This window comes from Pleurodeles waltl, chromosome 10, assembly GCF_031143425.1.
Source record: "Pleurodeles waltl isolate 20211129_DDA chromosome 10, aPleWal1.hap1.20221129, whole genome shotgun sequence".
NCBI classification, from domain to species: Eukaryota; Metazoa; Chordata; class Amphibia; order Caudata; family Salamandridae; genus Pleurodeles; species Pleurodeles waltl.
Genome location: NC_090449.1, coordinates 119,582,712 through 119,601,637, shown reverse-complemented (window position 1 = coordinate 119,601,637; position 18,926 = coordinate 119,582,712). Strand labels below are relative to the sequence as shown.

The window sequence follows — 18,926 nt, the reverse complement described above, 5'->3', positions numbered from 1 at the left end:
CTCCCTTCCCTAGCCACCTCTTTCTGCTCACTGTTTCAAGGTTGAAATAAGGGATGTTCTATGAGATTTCATTGCGGTCCAATTACACCAATTCCTGGCTGCAATCAGGGGAATGTGAGTTGAATCCCAAGCTCGACATTCCAATGAAAGTGCAAATGGAAGCTCATCTCCCAGAAGAACTACAATACTTTCAGTAGGCAATACTAGCCCTTCTCAATAGGGCTGTTATACAATTAGTGACAAAGCAACAGCACCGTTCTGTAGGCTAGGTACTGCACAGATACATCGCTTGCTGGTACAGACCTTCATTGTCAAAACACAAGCTATAAGCTTTGACCAAGAAACAAAAATCAAACTGACTGGTTTGCCAAGAGCATGTACTCGGAAAAAGAGATGTATCGGTCTCACACTATAAGAGATCACTATTCCAGGCTTGTTTTCTATTATAAACTGCACAGTTATGGTTTTGAGCCTCTCTTCTGGCACTTTGTGTACCCCAAACATTGGATTCCCGTAAGACATGATCTACATTGACCAGGACTATTTAAGGGAAGGACATGTCTTAAAATGCAATGAGAATCTGTGCTGCACCACAGCCACCAGGTCACTACACGACAGACGATATTTGCTATTCCATGAGCCATGTTGAAACAATGCTCTGTGTACCCTTCAAACGCTGTTAGTTTCTATCCAGATAGAGACATGATCGCTTTGGCTAAACGTTAGATACAAACATCATGGCTACTAAACTAACAGCTAGAGGCAGCGAAGATGTATGAACAATTGTGGAAAATCTGTGAAAGTTAAAAAAAAGAATCTGCAATGGAAGCCTAAGAAATTTGGGTAAAACTTGGTGATGAAGGCATTTCAATTTTTCCTAAATCGGTGCTAAAATAATGAGAAAAGTACATCAACCTACACTTCATTTATTTTCAACATTACTGGATGCTGAGGAACCGAGCCAAGTGAAACCAGGAAGCCTTCACACTCATTTACACCTATTTTCACCCCTCGTGAGTCCTGGTATCAAGGTCTAAATCTGCCTCATGCATGTCCACCAGCACACCTCCCCAGCCCTACTGTCTTCGGATGACAGACCATCTGCTTCTTTACAGACCCTTCCTTAGGCTTTTCCCTTCTGCGTGCCTACACCCAACAGCACACAGAGCTTTCTGCATTTATTTGTAGGAAGTAGGAGAAAGCCTCCCTTTGATGGCTTCCCTGTTAAGCAGGGGCCCTCAACCTTTTCTGTAATAAAAGCTACTTATATTCGGCAAAAATCTTCCCCATTAATATTAGTGTTGTAATAGTGACTACATCAAACAAGATTACATTAGTGGCCACTATATATAAGATTACCAGCAGTGGTAGGGTGACCAGACGTCCTGGATTTCCCCGGAGACTCCCGGTTGTCAAATGACTGTCCTGGTGTCCTGACACTTTTGTTCATTTTACATACATGCCCCGTTTTTGGGGCAAAGGTCAGGTCAACTTGCCAACGCTTTCATTAATCTGAAATACATGTCCTGGTTTTTGGGACAAAGGTCAGGTCAACCTGCGCATCAGAAGTAAAAGGTATGCTCTCCTTTCACATGCACCTCTAGAGTCTTAAATACTTCTGCTGCGTACGTGTGTGTGTGTACACACACACACACACACACACACACACACACTCTCTCTCTCTCTTTTACAGGAAGGACAGGCCAGATATAAAAGTGAGACTAAAGGCTTTAGTCCTACTTTTATGTCTAACCTGTCCTCGTTTTTTTCTTTTCAAAATCTGGTCACCCTAAGCAATGGTAAACTCAGTGCATCACGGGTAATACATAACACCCATAGCTGGGATGTCCCCTGACACCAAGAAAATAGTATTAGTAATAGGTTTACCGAACTCAGAAGGCTTTATTACTCAAATATCCAATTTGAATATACCACATATATTAATCGAAGTAAGCAAAAGCGTGGGCTGGCTGCACACAGGACAGCTACTTCCAGGTAACCGAAGAGCTACCAGTAGCTCATGTGCTACCCTTGGAAAAGCGTTCTGTAAAGACTGCAGGTGTCCACTGCTCTGCCCTGTAACTGACTGAATGCATATAATGTTGCTATTCTAAGCTAGTAACTGCCTTTTTGTCTACCTCTACTTGCCTCCAGTCATTCTTTCTTCCTTTCCGTTTCCACTTCCTCTATGCCTGGAACTATTCAGTTCATTTACAAAGTGTTCACAATTTGTAGGAAATTGGAAAAATGTTTAAAATCTGAGGGGTGCGATGACATTTTTGATTTCCTCCTAAAAATCTAGGGCACAAGTGGAAATATCCTTAAAAACAGACATTCTCAGGAAGCAACGCACGGACTGCAAAACTTGCAAAGAAACAAGAAGTATTTAAAAGTTTGTCCATTACTATTTGTGGGGTGAAAGGCTGGGTAAGCTCTACAAGAGAGAAGCCTACTTTACTCAAGTAACGTACCTTCACACTGAAAATGCAACTCTTGGCCCTTGCATTCCCTCCTTTCCAAATGACTGGTAACCACGCATAATGCAGGTGGTTAGAGGTATTTCTGTTGGTGCAAGTAATCCCTAGCAAGTTGGGCAGGAGGTAAAGCAATACAGAAAAAAAACTATGAACAGTTGAAGACATTATGATAGCAGTTAGCTTTGGAATGGCAAGAATGTGTGCATCAATGTTATTGCTGGCATTAGCTTTAATTTAAGATAGTTTCAAAAAAAAATTCTCTACAGCACTAAACTGTACTGTTTCAGAACTCTGGCCACCGCCTTCATTTTCAATATAAATATGTGTTGGAATGGAAAAGTCCTCTGCATGATAAAAGATGGGTACCCCTGTCTGAGTATCTGTACTGTTGTCTGGATTCCTAGTGCTGATTTTTGCTGTCACAGGCAAACATGGATCTCGCATGTGTGTCATGACATAGGCCTGTCTCACAGAATGCGATCTTGTTGGACTGGAAGGGCCGCCTAAAGCGTTGCTCTCATAGTGGTGGAAGGCTACCGCCTTCACAAGGAGTTAATCGCACAAGTGTGGTGGTCGCACCATACCTTGTAGTGATCAATGGGAGTGAACAGGTCTTTTTTACCCTTTGTCACTGGAGTCTAGCAGACTTGCTTGTCTGTTTAAAGATCCACTGCTGTGTGCTTAACTCATTCTTGACCTACATCAGGTGGATGTGGAGTGTTGCACAGTGCAGGAGTAGTGATTCTGTGCTGAAATTATGTACGCCTTGGAAAGGGTACAATACAGAGGAAGAGTTGTACTGTGTAGCAAATTTGGGATTAGTGCATGTGCCTAGTGTATGTATGCCTGTGAGGAGTACATTACACGAAAGATGCAGTGCTATGCAACGCATGAGCAATGAAAAGCATGTGCTGGTGTATGTACACTTGCAAAAAGTACAATACATGAGGAGTGAAGTGCTATGCAGAGCACAAATGGAGAGTATGTGTTCTGGCAGTGTGTAACGTGCAAATAGCACACCCTGGTACAATACACACAGGCTACAGTACTGAACAATGCATACAGATTTAATGTGTGTGCTGAATGTATGTGTGTCTGTAGTGACACAATGCACGGAGGTAACCGTGCTGGACAGTATGTGTACTGTGAATGCACACTGAGAATAAGTGCCTCTGCAATGGTACATTACATGGAGGACCCTGGGTTGAATTTTGGGAAGCCCAAACCTGCCTGGTGAACACATGAGGAGTAGAGGAATCCCCCTACAGACAGATTTGTGTATTGCTGCTTTCCTGTGAGCAGAGTGGGACACACACTGGAGGAAGGGAGGAACCGCCATGAGGAGCTGCGGGTACCGATGTTGCTAAGATTTATGGCCCTTCACCTGAGTAAAGATTGAGGTTGCGTTTAGCGAGTCGAGCCTGCACAGCGACAGAACTGCCCCTGACTGACAACAGAGAACCGAAGGATGCCACAGATGACATTGCACCCTTGCTGGGATCTAGTTGGGAGCTGAAGGGCCTGAATACCCTCAACCACGTTACAAGGAAGAGGGGGTGGGGGTGGGGGGGGGGGGGGGGGGGTGGGGGGGGGGGGGAGACAGGGATTTGCCTGACAAATGCTAGGGCCCCGAACTGAAGGGATTGTGTTCTTCTCAATGAATGTTGCTATTCCTTTCCTTGTCTGTCTAGAGTTAGAAATAAAATACTTCTTTTTCTTATAAAAGCAAGTATTTGAATGGACTTTTTGACAGTACTGCCTGCACTTTCGGAGGGTCTGGGGAATTGTGGGACAGTGATGATGCTGCTCCTTTTCTGGCTCACATTAAAAGGCTACACAAGGTGGTAGATCTGTGTCACAATATCTATCGCTCACTTATACCTACATGGAGGCTCCCTGCAGAGGGCCTGCAGGACAGGGCCTTCCGTGCTACCTTATCAAAACATATCACCACATATTTCAAAGATAATGAAGGCACAACCTCGGACACCCGCTTAGATGGGATGCATTCAAAGTAGTCCTTTGTGGACATGCAATTAAGACGGTATATGGTGCTAAGTACATGAAACTCCACTCTTTGGGAACGGACTTGCGGAGGTACAAACAAATGATACCGGATGACCAGACAGCAGCCACTCCCTTAGCACAGGCACAGTGCGCTCATAAAATGACCCTAGACCAGTTGGGCACATTGGACTACAAGTCAAGAAAACATGTAGAGGGTGACAAGGCAGGTAGGCTTTTGGCCTGCCTCCTCCGATTTAACTCCCCCCCCCAAGTCGTTATCACCACTATTCGCAGTGAGACGGGGGTACTGCTTAATACCCAAGAAGCCATCAATGTCGCTTTTCAATCCTACCACACTAATCTGTACACAGCTCCTAGGCAGCCAGATGCAAATCTCATTACATTCTTTCCATGTGCAGAGTTAGAAATAAAATGCTTCTCTTTCTTATAAAAGGAAGTATTTGAACGGAAATTGATTTACTGACAATACTGCGTGCACTTTGAGTTATGAGTCGTATTCTCTCATTTGTGTCTAAATTTCCCCCTGAAGGGAGCCTTTGACTGATCATTCACGGCTACCACTGAAAGTGAAGAATTGGTACTTGGCTAAGTTGCTCAGGATACACAGTAGATTGAGCTCCAGGACACCACACGTAAAAAGCCTCAACACCCAGAGTGCAGTAACCACTGCTTGCACTGTGGCCCTCTGAAAGGGGTTCTAACAATTACATAGATAAATCCATGTGTTTAAATTATTTGTGTTAAATGTAAATCATTTTGTGTTTGATACCGTTTAAAGGGTGAGATCTGTTTGTGAACTGAAAAAAAAAGGGTGAGATTTCTGTCTGAACCATCTGCTGCAGTGCTCCGTCATGAAACAACAGTCTCAAAGACACGACGCGAAGACTCGGACGTCATGTCTGCGAGACAGTTGTTTCATGATGGAGCACTACGGCGGTCTTATCATGGCTCATTAACTCTTGACTTTTTTTGTACACACTTACCCCCTGACCATCATTGAACGAGCTACTTTTTCCATACTTGTACGATCTTGGGGAGTCCGATGTGCTTCCTGTGATTGTTGGGGCTCTTATTATTGTCCTGCCCCCTTTTACTTTCGCCGTATGTACTGATTATTGATGATCGTGAATGACTCATGAGCGCTACGTCCAAGCCTTTCACCACAACATATAGAATAAATCAACCAGTGCATTTCTGTGACTGTTTTATGAGAGATACATTCAAGACTCTCGACATAATCTATAGATGTTGCAAATTGATCTTGCAGGACTTAACTGAAGCAGATAGCCTTCCCAAAGTCTCAATGATGAAACACGTGTCGGCTGCCTTTGAAAGTGATACTGCTTTGTTCTAAGAAGATCGATAAGAAGAATAAAAGCCAAAACAAACAATTCCAAGACTTCTGCCTGTCACTACCCATCCATGGTTGTCTAATAACAGTGGGACGCATATGGTACCTCTACTTTACACTTTCAACGTAATACAGAAGGATCAAAAGAGTGCATCCTTAAAAGGGCAATGCATAAAGAGTATGAGCCAACAGTAAGCCCCCTTCCCCCAAATCCAAGATCCAAGGAAAAAATATAACACAATAAGCAAATTATAGAGAATCTGTAGGGTGATATATAATTTGTACCCTTATGTTATTCAGCCCTTACCAAAGCACAAAGTAGACATCAGATGTTGTATTAATGACTGGAAGGAGAAGACGGACTAAGACTTTGTTTAGTTACTGTTTCCAAAGTCTCTACATTTTCCCACTTGGTCTAAATGGGCAGGCACTCAGTACTTGTGCTTCTTTAATCTGAAGGGGATAGTACCTGCCCTACTCAGCATGGGTGCTATCCTTTAATGGGAGAGCGCTTTCACTTCTTATTAGTAAACAGGTACTCCAGGATAGTATGGCCACTTCCAAATGTCCATGTCAAGCTCTGATCTAAAGAACTATTAAGAAGTGGAGACATCCTTTTTCCGTGTCCTCGTTATGCCTCACAGGTGCAATGTTGCTCTAGGACAAAAGACGGGGTCCCCAGCCCACAGGGGATCGCATTTTACTCATAACCTATGCACATTAGTGGGGAGAAAATATTTATGGGCCCCTCAGCCAATTTTGCAGAGGAATCCTTCATGACTGCCATACCCACTACTCTGTCTGAAACAGAATATTATCTCTGAATAAATTCAGTTGCTGCAAGTACGTTTCCTGACGAATAAGCCCTGAATCAGGTTATTATCCTCTTGCTTCACAAAGTTCCTTATCGGTCACTAAGGGACCAAATTGTAGAGGTTATTAAACTGCCTCTCCTTGCCCACACATTAAGGAATTAATGTCAGAGAGAGAGAGAGAGGAGCTAGAACAGTGTAAGGCAAATGAGGAGTTAGCTGAAACAGCTCGACAAGCGTAGTACACAATAAAGGAGAAAATCAGGGTGCGGGCAAAAACAAATGAGACAACATGCAGCAGAGAACACAAAAGTTCCAGGAAGGGAGGACACAATGAAAAAGAACAATTCATATTACTCGGTCAGAAAAAACATCCGAATGTATGGTAAAGAGTCAAGAACCGAGGGGGCGAACTAAACAAAATCAAGAGATGGATAATTCATCCCAAAACAAGTTAAAGAGTAGGCCCAAGCCAAACTTAAATTATGCAGATGGAATTTTGAGAAATTCGCAATATACTTGTTACAAGAAATTTCTGAAATTTTATCAGTTGCGTATTTAGTCTGCTTTTCAAAGTAAAAATATGGCGCAGAAGCGCATTAACAACCAGAATACAAGTAGCTGTTGTGTTGTTTGCGCTTTGTTAGCGCAAAATGCATCCTCGCATCAAAATTTGACACTACAGCCATTTCACACTAAAATACAGCGCTAAATAACAAATTTGCCCCTTGCATAATTAAGCGTAATTTCACATAATTTTCTTGAAATTTTGGGCAATTACACAAAATGTAGCACACCACGCCCCTAGTTAAGAGCAGTAGGCACTAACACTATTTTAAGAATAATAGTAATCTTCAAAAGTATAGTAAACCAATATGAGACAAAGTCACGATCCGTTTATAAGATCAAAGAGCATAAAGGTACCTGAGACCCGCCTATAGTGAGCAAGGATTATAAAGTCAGAAAAGTGAACACGAATTATTTATAAACGATTAAATGCTCCAAGGGGCACATATTTTATTTTATTTTATGCTATTTATAGAATAATCTAATTGGTTCAATTTAAGACATTCAAGTGTTATGGAAAAGAAGGGGAGTTGAGACATGAGTTAGTGCTTAAAGAGTATTTAGGAGTTAGCAGAATGATTTTTGAGCAGCGATAGGACAAATGTAGGTTTTTGGTGCCAGACGTACAAAGCCCTTTCTGTAGTCACAAACCCTGCGATTCACAAAGTCAGACGGTGTGTACAAAAGCCCATTTATGAGATGGAAATCTCTCTCAGACTTGCAAAAGAGCTGAATCTCAAATGGTAGGGGTGCACCAAGGATATCCTTCTCTTCTTTGTGACTTGGAAAGGTGCATGTCAGTGTTTTGTCACAGCAACAGCAGTCACATACTATTGATCAGTTCGCAGGGATCAATCTTAGGGGGTTGACGGAGAGCTGCTGGTATTTAGGGTGCAGTGGGACAGTTTGCAGGTGCTACGAAGCTGTTGGCTCGTGATTGTTTGCCACTTGTAGAGGTGTGTGCATTCGCATCCTTAGGGAACAATCGCATAAAGTCACAGCTAGCAGGTGGGCCAGAGGTATCTAGGGGTAGCACAGCTCAAAACAGAGGCTACTGTGGGTCCCTGACCAGGTCAAAAGAGCCTGAATACATAAGTGTGGAAATCATTGTGAATTTTTGTGACACAAAATTTGGGCTAATGCTTTCATCGAGACCCCTTAGGCCATTGCAACGAGTGCAATGAAGTGGGAGCGATAAATGGAGGGAAATGAGTCACTGCTTTAGCGATAAGCTGAAGCGAAGTAGATGTCATAGTGTATGTGTGGGTGCAAAGTAGAAAGGGGTTTAGAAGAGTGCTGCTGATAGCTGCTGAGGGTCATGCCGCTGAGGAGAATGGCAGGCGGAAGCATGAAAGTCTTCTAAGACTGAGGCAGCAGCTACATTGGCAGAACAGTAACATGACGGGAGCACTAATGGAGGTGGTACGAATTACAACACTTACCATATGGGGGGTACTTGCTCACTGATGGGTTGGGTATGTTAGCAAGAGATTTACAGAGAGGAAGCCAATGTCTGCCTTTTCAAACATTAGTGCGGTGTTTGGGAGTGTGTGCAGCACGGAGAGCAGTTTTTATGCAGCAATCCTTGAGTTAATCCAGGTCTTGTTATTTGCTGAGAAGTGGAGGTGGGGGATGAAAGACAAAGTGACAATAGTCTGTTAATTTACATGCTAATAGCATTCCAAATGCAGAGATGGTTGTCTGCAAAACCAAGATTTTGAAGACAGTTCAGCCGGGGAGGGCTGTGGCCTGGTTGAGTGGTAGTATGGCGGATTGAACAGCTTGGAAGAGCACAGGACTACATGAATATTGGCTTCATGAGGCAAAGTAAGTTGCAATGGAGAACAGTTACTCGTGGGAAGGATAAACTGAGGAGGGAACTAGGGTGTGGTGCACCGGCATAGTGACACCAACGTTAGAATCCACTTAAAGTGTAGGTGGTACTGATGACTTAAAATAAATGTGGCACAAATGACTCAAAATGCTAGTGACTCACATAACTGGATTCCACACTGTCCAGAGCCAGCATGTTCAACAGTGGGGGGATCGTATAACCAGACAACGTTGATCTGCTACAGATCATGCAGAATAACATTCTGCACAAAGGATCTGTTCTCATCAAGTTGTTTCCTGAAGCAGAACAAAAGTGAAGCACTGCTCTCCTCTAGGTTTACCTGGGTTTAAATTTGATCACACCTTGATTTAATGTAAAGGTATCTTCTTTTCCCAAACTCTCCTTTAACCTTATATTTTCTATATTTTCCCTCTCCAGAATTTACCTGCTTTTAGTCAGCTGAATTCGCCTTCAAATATGCAAGCTTATGTTCTTGAAAGTTAGCAATCACGTAATTAAATATGCTTTTCCACTGAAATTCATGTTTTATTCATCTTCTTTTTGTTGTTACTTTTCGATTTTACAAAGGATCACGTGGATTGACGCCGACAGCATGGCAAAGCACAATATAACCTCTACAAGAACAAATAAAAAACAATTTAGGTAACCAAACTAAGCAGGGACAACCTGGGGGCACTTTATAACTGCTTTCACTCTAGGGCCCCAAACTAATCACCTCTCACGTTGGCAAACAACACATGTATTTGTCACATATATTTGTCAAAGACAGTAGATAGCTTGTGTTTTTTATTTGTTTGCAGACATATGCAATAGACAATAAAGGGGCAAAAGTAATAAACAGTAAAAATGGCAGAATCTAAAAGGTAGTGCGCATATCTCTGAGAAAAAGCAAAAAAAAGTCTCATCTCAAAGGGTAATGAAAAAACATGATATTAAAGCAGATATTAAAAGAGATTGACCTGCCAGCTGTGACGGTAAAGTGGATTACTTTTCAGACATGCACACGTGCACAAGCAACATGCTGGCCCTCAAAGTAAAGAGAGCCAATGGCAGTAGTCGAATGACCCCATTGCCGCATACTACATGCTGTGGGGGCAGGGCTGAACTGGGGCAGAACACAGGCCCAGGAACCAAAATAAAGGTGTCCCACATTTAGAGCTGGGTAGTAAAACAAGCATTTGCAATGCAATGGGTCTTGCGTTTGCTCAAGTTAGAGCTATTAGCGTTGTAAACTCCTAAACGGACTTTTCTTGCCACATAAACTGAAAAAGATAAGTAAAACAGTTTCACATAAAGGAGCTACTGCCCAGCGAGATCGACGCTGCCTACAAAATAAAGAGAAAAAGTAGTCCAGAATTCATTTGGAAAACTTCGAGCCTCGTATGTTTTCAGTAGCTGGCCGGTGCGCTCGAGGCGGGCTAAACACCGGAAAAGGCATGACGTATGTATACATGTCTTTCACTAATTAAATGAAGCCAATTTTAAAATGCAAGCCCACGAACCAACCAAACTGATGCCCTGATGGCCGTGGTTAAAAGCCCACAGAGAGATTACACAAGGGAGAGAGAGCTTTGCGCGCTCGACCTTAAAAAGTGTCACACATCTGTAAATCAAGCAACTCCTGGCTTTTGAAGACATGTTGTATGTGTGGCCTTTGAGGGCTGGGAAACGGCAGATATGTGCTTACTTCTAGCAATGTGAGAGCTAATATTACAGGAATGCGGCTGTGAAATACACGATGTTCCATTAAAAAAAAATTGCACATACTTGCTTTCCTACCCACAAAGTGAGATCTGTCCGTCCAAGCTGCATGTGATAACAGCATCCACACGCTGCGTGGTGCTGCTTGATACTGACGCCTAGTCTACGCTTAAAGATTTTCGCAACACCAGTTCACATACAGCCACAAAAAAACAACACAACTGAGACAACACTCACCTGTCAGACAGGCCCAACTGGCACTGCCATACTGCTGTATAAGTCAGTCTCCCCCTGGTGATGGGAAGAAACACACTGTGAATGACAAGTGACCAATGGATAGGGAGTTCTGCCCGAAAGATCTTGTATATATGTAAAATAATATATATTTAATTTGTGGTATGAATTTTTTGAAAACTTGGGGCGGTCTGTGGGCTAGACAGAAAAACTCCAAAAGCAGGTTCTTGGAGGAAGGGGTGGTAAGTATAATAGGGAGCATCCACACAGATCTCACACTACAGTTACATTAGAGGAATCAAATATTCCTATTAACTTTAATACATCACAAAGCAACACTGTGGTTTTGTCAAGAGCTTTCAAACTGCAATCCGCACATAACATCAAGAGAGCATTTTACCTTGCTTTTGCCTGCCACAGAGAACACATATGCCAGGAAAAAAGTAATGTAGACATGTATACATAGCATATAGCTGCAAAACCTGAACACTGATGTACATGCACAAGTAACGTTTCTGCGACTGTAATGCAGTGGTTCGCAAGCTTTTTCAACCTGCGGCTCCCTTAACCTATATTGGCCACTGCCCACGGCTCCCCATTATGTCACTATTTTTCAGGTGGGGCAATGAAAGTCCGGCCTCGGGAGTACTTCCATTTTTCTCCTGAAAAGTGTCTTGCTGCTCAAATGGGTGTAATTATATCTATATTTTTACATTGTCTTCATTGCCCGATTTTAGAAAGTGTCACTCATAGCCATTAAATGTCACTCATAAATATACTGAAATTATGAAAATGTCACACATAGCAATCTGAAACCTTGGCAGCTATGTAGCATGCACCATAGGGCGGGAGCCTAACACACGTACGTTGTTGGCCACGCCGCCTACCTTTTCTGTCTCTCGGTTGACTCCTCACTCAAAAACAGTAAACAAGGGCCTTGCTGCCCATGTGATCATTAGGCAGGGCCGGCCATCGTTATTACAGGTACGTACATACACCTTGACAAGGCGTACGTTTAAACAAGGGCCTTGCTGTCCATGTGATCATTAGGTAGGGTAGGCCATCATCATTACAAGTACGTACATACTTGACAAGGCGTACATACGTACTTGTTATGATGATGGCCTGCCCTGCTTTATGATTACACAGGCAGCAATAACATTCCGGTATCGCTGTGTGCTGATTGCCGCGCACCTGGCCCCACCTAAGTGGAGGATCACATTTCATGAAGGTATTCGCGCTGGACTTTATTTACTGTTCCCAAGATGCACGTGGTGCCCCTGCCTACTTCTAAAGGCACTCCAGGGTGCAATGATGTACAGTTTGGGAGCCGCTGCTGTAATATGTATAAATTCTGCATAATTTATAAAAAGGTAAATTCCGCCTGGGAATAAATAAACTGGGGAGGGGGAGAGAACAGGCTGTTCGGGAGAAATAAAACCAATTGCCAGGGAAATTAATGAAAATCTAGTTACCACTGGGAAATGTTTTTTTAGTTTGTTTTACTATTCACAAACACCTTACAATGTCCTGCTCTGGGAAGTGCACTAGTCAATCCAATGTTTTCAGAATGTCAGTAAGGAGGGCTGCTAAGAATGAAAAACAAGCAAAGCCAAAAGGCCTTGCTTTCTTTACTCAAGCATTCCAAAAGTCAAAAGGTGTGCCCGGTAACTGAAAATGTAAGCCACACTTATTGGCTTTGGCAATGCTTGTTTAAATAGTATGCTAATTATCGTTTTCATATTCTGCACCTGACAAACACACAAGATTTATACAGGGACGTGGCTTGGTCAGTTAGATGTGGGGGGTGCGGGAGGCTGAGGTTCAGATTTTCTGAAAATCAGGCTGGCATATAATGTTTAAATATATCATAGGAGAAGCAGGGTACATGAGAGGGGCATACGGGGCAGTGGAAGGGAAGAGAAATGCAGATTGGTGGGAGCGAAAACAAAATATTTTGTAAAATAATCAATATTTCTGAGCACTTTCAAAACAGGGAGGGATAGTGTTTGTGCGTTTTTGTCTGTGTGTATGCAAAATGTCCTGGTGAAATCAGAAAGGCATCTCACCATACTGGACTGAAAGCACCTGAACTCAACTATCAGAAAATGCATTTATTAGGAGGGTATAACACCTCAAACACCCCCCAAGCTACACCCCTGGATTTAAATGAACAAGAAAATCATTAATTCACAAAAACCCACGGCCAAATACGGCATTCAGATTTGCATGCCCTCAATATTTTGAAAAGCTGCAATCAGTACTTTCTGGATGCATGCTGCAGTACCTGCGGCTATTTCTAGAATTTTCTAGAGTCAGACATGCTTGCTGGGCACCAGCAGAGGCAATACCACTTGCCTGAATATTCAGTTATAAACCAGACTGTATGACCAATTCATGCAAACATAGACAGGCATATATGGCCACGTGTGCATGCCTGTGTTGACTACCATCTTCCCTAAAATATAAATGTGTGAGCTAGAAACTACAAGATATGCTCTACAGGAACACAAAGAGCAGCTGAGATATTCTTTGATTAGTCAGCCTAGTGACCATAGATTGCAAATGAGCATTCACCGCCGGTCATCTTACCAGTATTAAACCAAGAAGCTGGCTGTAAACACTTGGATCTGTGCAGTAATCACTTCAAACGTGTGAGATCATTTAAAATACAGCGTGCTTTGACCAACAGCTTTCTACCAAGTTTTCACATACTGACAATTTCTTTAAGGCAGAGTCTGTGAAAATAAATAATAAATGGGATGACTGTCATTGACTACGCCCCATGAAGCGCCCCCCCATGACTCCTCTTTTGCTGCAACTTAGTCACCAACTTCGAGGTTCCAGTTTTTTTTTTTTCTATTTCCAGGTCTGTCCCAAGTAGGTGACTGTGCTTGACACTTAGTGCCCGGCATTAATAAATGTAGAAAGGTGTCCACAGAGAATGTAATAAACATAATAGAGCGGCCCCCTACTCTCTCCTTCTCTGCCTAGCGACGGGCACTACTCTCACCAGAGAGCACCTGCTGAAGGAAACTCTCCCCATGACTGAGTGCGGTCTCCGCCATTCAAAACCATTGTGGGTGCAAACGACCACACCTTCGGATTGGGGGCTAACACTTGCAGAGTGGAGCACGGCGAGCATTTCAGGCAGAGCAGAGCTATCTTTATAGCCAATATGAGGGAAAGAAGTGACAAACTACAGTTGAAACATACTAGACAAACAATGACTGATTATGATTGAGAGTGAAGTCCACGAATTCCTCTGACTTCTGATGACGCAGAAATGAAGGTTTTACATTTATTAGCGCATAAACGTAGTGCTGCAATAATCAAGTGTGACTTTAACCGAACTAATAAAGATTGTACGGGGACAAATGTGCCCTCAGAGTAGTTTGCCAACATTTATAAGCGTGCTTTATATAACGTGATGTATTAGAATTGTACTAATCTGACATAACCGTAAACGTGTGCCATGATTTGCTTGCTTGAAATGTTTTAACTTAGCATAACTTTAGTGGAGGCTTCGGCCTAGTTGCCTTGTCTCACGGTTTAGATGCTCGTGTTTTCCAATGTGCTAATAAACGTGTATTCTTGCTTGAAGCTGTACTTTTCCAGTGAGATCGGTTCGCATGCTTATCTTTAAGGTTTCGTGCCAGCCTGGCATCTTCTTCTTTGCGCCAAGGTCAATCTGCAGGTGCGGACAATGGAAGCTCTGAAAGTGAGTTAATTGGTAAAATATGTTGCAACTTACGTTCCCGACTCCAAGGATAATGTATGCCTAGGTAGAAGCTTGTGAATTGTTGTTTTTGATTGGACAATTTGAAGCCAACCTATGAACCCTCCAATGGAAGACCCTACTGGATTTGAACTGTTGTTTATTTAAACCTGGTGCACAAGAAGAAAGCGGCCATTACCCGGACATTACCCATCGGACATTGGCCACAGCCATTTTTTTCCATTAGCCATTAGCCATTTTAGCCATTTGCCATTGGACATTACCCATCGGACATTGGCCATTACCCGTCATTTGCAGGACATTGCAGCCATTATGGCCCATCTTGCCGACCTAGTCATTTTGTCATCTTCTAGGATGCCAAGTGATGTTCGATGAGACTTTGATGCTTTCTCTAATCGAGAGAAAGAGACTTTGAGTAATTCTCGCCCTAGAGACTTTAACTTTGATTTGCCCCTTTGCATGAAGTAGTAGTTTTGTCCTTTTATCTTGCCGCTGTGAGGCAATTGCCCCGTCCACCCTGCCCCCTTGCCTCGTTCCATGCTGATCGAAACCGGTACCTGTGAGACGAAGACTTCCTTGAATGCTGATTGAATTTGGTAAATATGAAAGAAAATGTACAATTGCATTGTGTTTCTTTTAGGTAACCAACTGCTGAGTTTTGATAAGAGCCCTAGTTAGGAGTTTTCCAAATTAATGTTGCTAAATTGTTTTTGCATGAAATCCCACATGCAGATGCTAATTTGAGGTTAGATGAGGATTCATTTAATGCACGATGCAATTTGAGACTTTGTTATGCTGACTAATGTATGCAATTAGCCCATTACAGATTATAGTTTTAGTGGTTTGTGTTGCTATTATCGAATGCATTGTTATTCAAATGCTGCATAGATTGCATCTTTTTCGCCGTTATGGACAGCTATTAATGTTCATTTACATATATCATTTGGTGTTGAGACACATTTATATCATGCTAGCTTTGTTAATATAGGGAAATAAATTCATTAACTTTGAATAAACTGGTGTGGTTATTCATGGCCGAAAGGTCATAGTTCGCCAGAATGTTTTCTGGATTAATTGTGAAGTGTTATGTTGATCAGGGTATTGCTTATGTTCGTTATTGATTATTGATTTGATTAAATTGATTACTCTCGGGTGAAGAGAGCCCCACTTGGTCAAAAGATTAATCGACCCAAGAGCGTCCAGATACAGGTAATTTATTAGGTGGGAACGCTCGATCAGTAGATGGTAGCAGAGGACGGTTTCGCCCTTTGGGACCCCGCTCGAGAGGTAACGGTTTCGCCCTTTGGGACCCCACTCGAGAGGTAACGGTTTCGCCCTTTGGGACCCCATTCGAGAGGTACATGGTGTTGAATTGAAGGTTACGCTCTTTGAGACCCCACTCGAGAAGTATATGGTGTTGAATTAGATTTTTCTTGGGTAAAACAGATTGAGAGAATGATGATGCCCTAAGTCCCCCGCGACTTTCCCGGGATCTCGGAGCTTGCGAATGGAGAAAATGGAGGTGTGACATCGGCGTTGGCGGTACTAGTGACGGTATGAGTGAAGTTAGGATTTTGCGCTTGCACAGCTTATTGCCGAAGATTGTTTGAAAAGGTTGCGAGGATTTTAGAGAATAGCGGAGGTGCGACTCCGAGTGTGAGAGTAGGGAAGTCGTCGAACTTCATGTGCATGTGGCGCTTTGTGCAGAAAAAGGTCCACGTGGTTGTTGTTGTTGAGACGGGCCCTGCGAGGTCAAGAGACTCCGGAGTATGTTGAAAAGTGTATGAGACACTTGTTTTATGTTGTGGTCTGGTCGGTTTAATAGGTTGACCGGGCGTGGTCAACGAGTCGGTACGTGTGTTAAGGGAGTGAAAGAAAACTTCGACTTCGGGCTTTGACAAATTCTAAGTGCACTAAAATAGATCATTGACAAGTTGAGAGCAGAGTCTGCGGGTCAGATTTGCTTGCGAAAGTGGGGACCGAGAAAGATGGAATTAATGCCGAGGCTAGTGAAAAATCCCTAAGGTCCTGAAGCGATTGTGTTACCCTTCCTGTAGTAAACCGACAGATCTGTTTTATTATTATTTGGTTGCTCGCAATACATGCCAGAAGTTGTTACGAGAGGAGCTGAGTGAAGGAGGACAAGCCGCGAGGCTTTGTCAGCCGCAGAGTGTGTGAGTGTGACGTCACTAGGAGCCGCGCTGGGATAGGTTGGTTGCAGAGAAGGGTCGCGCACGGATTGGACGCAGTCCGTGGGGCTCGATTGGAAGGGGAAAGGCAAGCGAAGAGTATTCCGGGAATTAAAGTCACCTATTGATTATAAACTTTGTGAAATAAAAGACGGGAAAATGAAATTTTTTAAAGCATTAAAGAGTGCGATGAAGGGGGAGTCTTACATTAAAGCGAGCGTAGGAGAGGAGACGCCACCCGAAGGTACACCAGCTTACATTGTAATGGAGGAAAGGGGGGTAGCTCCGTGCCTTTGGCTGAAGCAATGGCACAAGCTGACAGAGGGACATGGGAGCGTAGTGTTCCCGATCCATGGGACATTCAATATAAGGATCCTAGAGAATTTGAGATTCGCGATGTACGACATGAAGGTACCTCCAAGGCCAGCACAGTTTGAGGCTCTAGCGATTTGGGAACTAATGGCTAGACAGCAACAGCAAAAGAAATTCGAGACCAGGATAAGAAAGGTAGAAAAGACACTAGCGGACGCTAGGTGGGATAATGCACAGAAGGTGTGGAGGTCAGATATATTGCAGGGGATAAAATTGTTTCCCGCAATTGCTAAGGAAGAAGAGGCGACAGGCAAGAAAGCTACCTGTAAGACAAACAGGAGGTGTTCCAAAGATAGAGAGGACGAGGAAAAGTTAAGGAGAGAAGAAGAGTCAGAGGATGAGGAGTTCATCATCCAATTGCTGAACGACCGTCCACCACCTTATGCAGAGAGTGAACAAGGTCCAAGTACCAGTTCTGCCCCTCCGGCACCGGTACAGAATAATGAAACTCCGAATTCAGAAACGCCATCGGGATCTAAGGACCCGAGTTTACTGTTCACCCCGCAGATACCGCAGGTTAGGAGAATATATCCAGATGTGCCTATATTGAAACCAGCAGAAAATTATCAGCCGCAGGGCCCAAGGTACTACAGCAGTGACAACAGTACGGGAATGATTCTAGATCCAACCGTAATGGGAGTACAGAATGGTCGCAACCCAGCATTGGCACAAGCTGAATCAACCCAGTTTTTGATGCCTCAAAAGCAGATGCAGGGGGGAACCGCACATGCTCAGATGACGGGGAGTCAGACGGGCATGCCGGCAATGATGACCCATAGTGTGGGAATGAACATGCCTCAGAACCTGGGGAATGGACAGAACCCAGATGCGATATCCCTACCCATTACTGTAGGTCCACCGGTACCTTTGTACACTCAGCCTAGCTTAGGTATGAGCGGTCAAGGATCAATGGTGCAGAGTGGGACGGAAAGGAGGTGCATAGAAAACACTCCAGAGACAACTCCGATAGCGGCTCTGCCAACTGGATCTGGGTCCTTGATGGAGTTTAGTCCCATATGTGCTCAGTCAACAGTGGTGAGGTCGAGTCCCCCACTGATGATACCGCTATCATCGAACACTGAGAAGTTGCCGCAACCATCAATGGCAGTCGATGTGAATGCTACACGGATGGGGTTGAATGCGCAACAGCTGACACAGTGGTTCAACAGTCTAAATTCCACACAAAGCTCAGCCAGTGGGAAGGGAGAAGACTATCTGAATAGGGTCAGGTTGAACATGGAAGCAGAAGAATTGGTGGAAGGGACTATGGGTTTGAATAGGTTAGAGTCCTACTCGGAAGAAGAGCTGAGGTATCTATGTCCCAGGGTTACGAGAGAAGTGAACAAGGTACATAGAAGGTTGCAAGAAATAGCTGACAAAAACGGGGTTGAGATAGACAAGACAAAACACTTGAGCAGGAGCTATAGATTGGATTTCGGGACCACAGACTTTGAACACATGAGGTCAGCAGGCATGAAAACGCACCTTAGAGAATTGCTGCAGAGCGCACAAGTGTGGAGGTGCTTAGACAAATGGGAAAGTAGATGGGCAAAGAAAAAGGAAAAGAAGAAAGACAGTGTCCCAGAGCATAAGGAGAAAAG

At 43.5% G+C, this 18,926-nt stretch overlaps 1 protein-coding gene across 4 annotated transcripts in view; it reads right to left on the bottom strand.

The window, feature by feature from the left end:
- LOC138261200 (carbohydrate sulfotransferase 12-like) overlaps nucleotides 1-18,926 on the bottom strand; it is a 116,542-nt gene that overhangs the window by 9,754 nt on the left and 87,862 nt on the right. Inside the window, exon 4 of one of the 4 annotated variants that reach the window (XR_011199052.1) lies at nucleotides 11,042-11,082. The exons of the other annotated variants lie outside the window; for them this stretch is intronic. The gene's annotated coding sequence lies outside the window, so the exon portion shown is untranslated. Of the gene's footprint in view, nucleotides 1-11,041; nucleotides 11,083-18,926 lie in introns of those variants that run through there. 4 annotated transcript variants of the gene reach the window in all.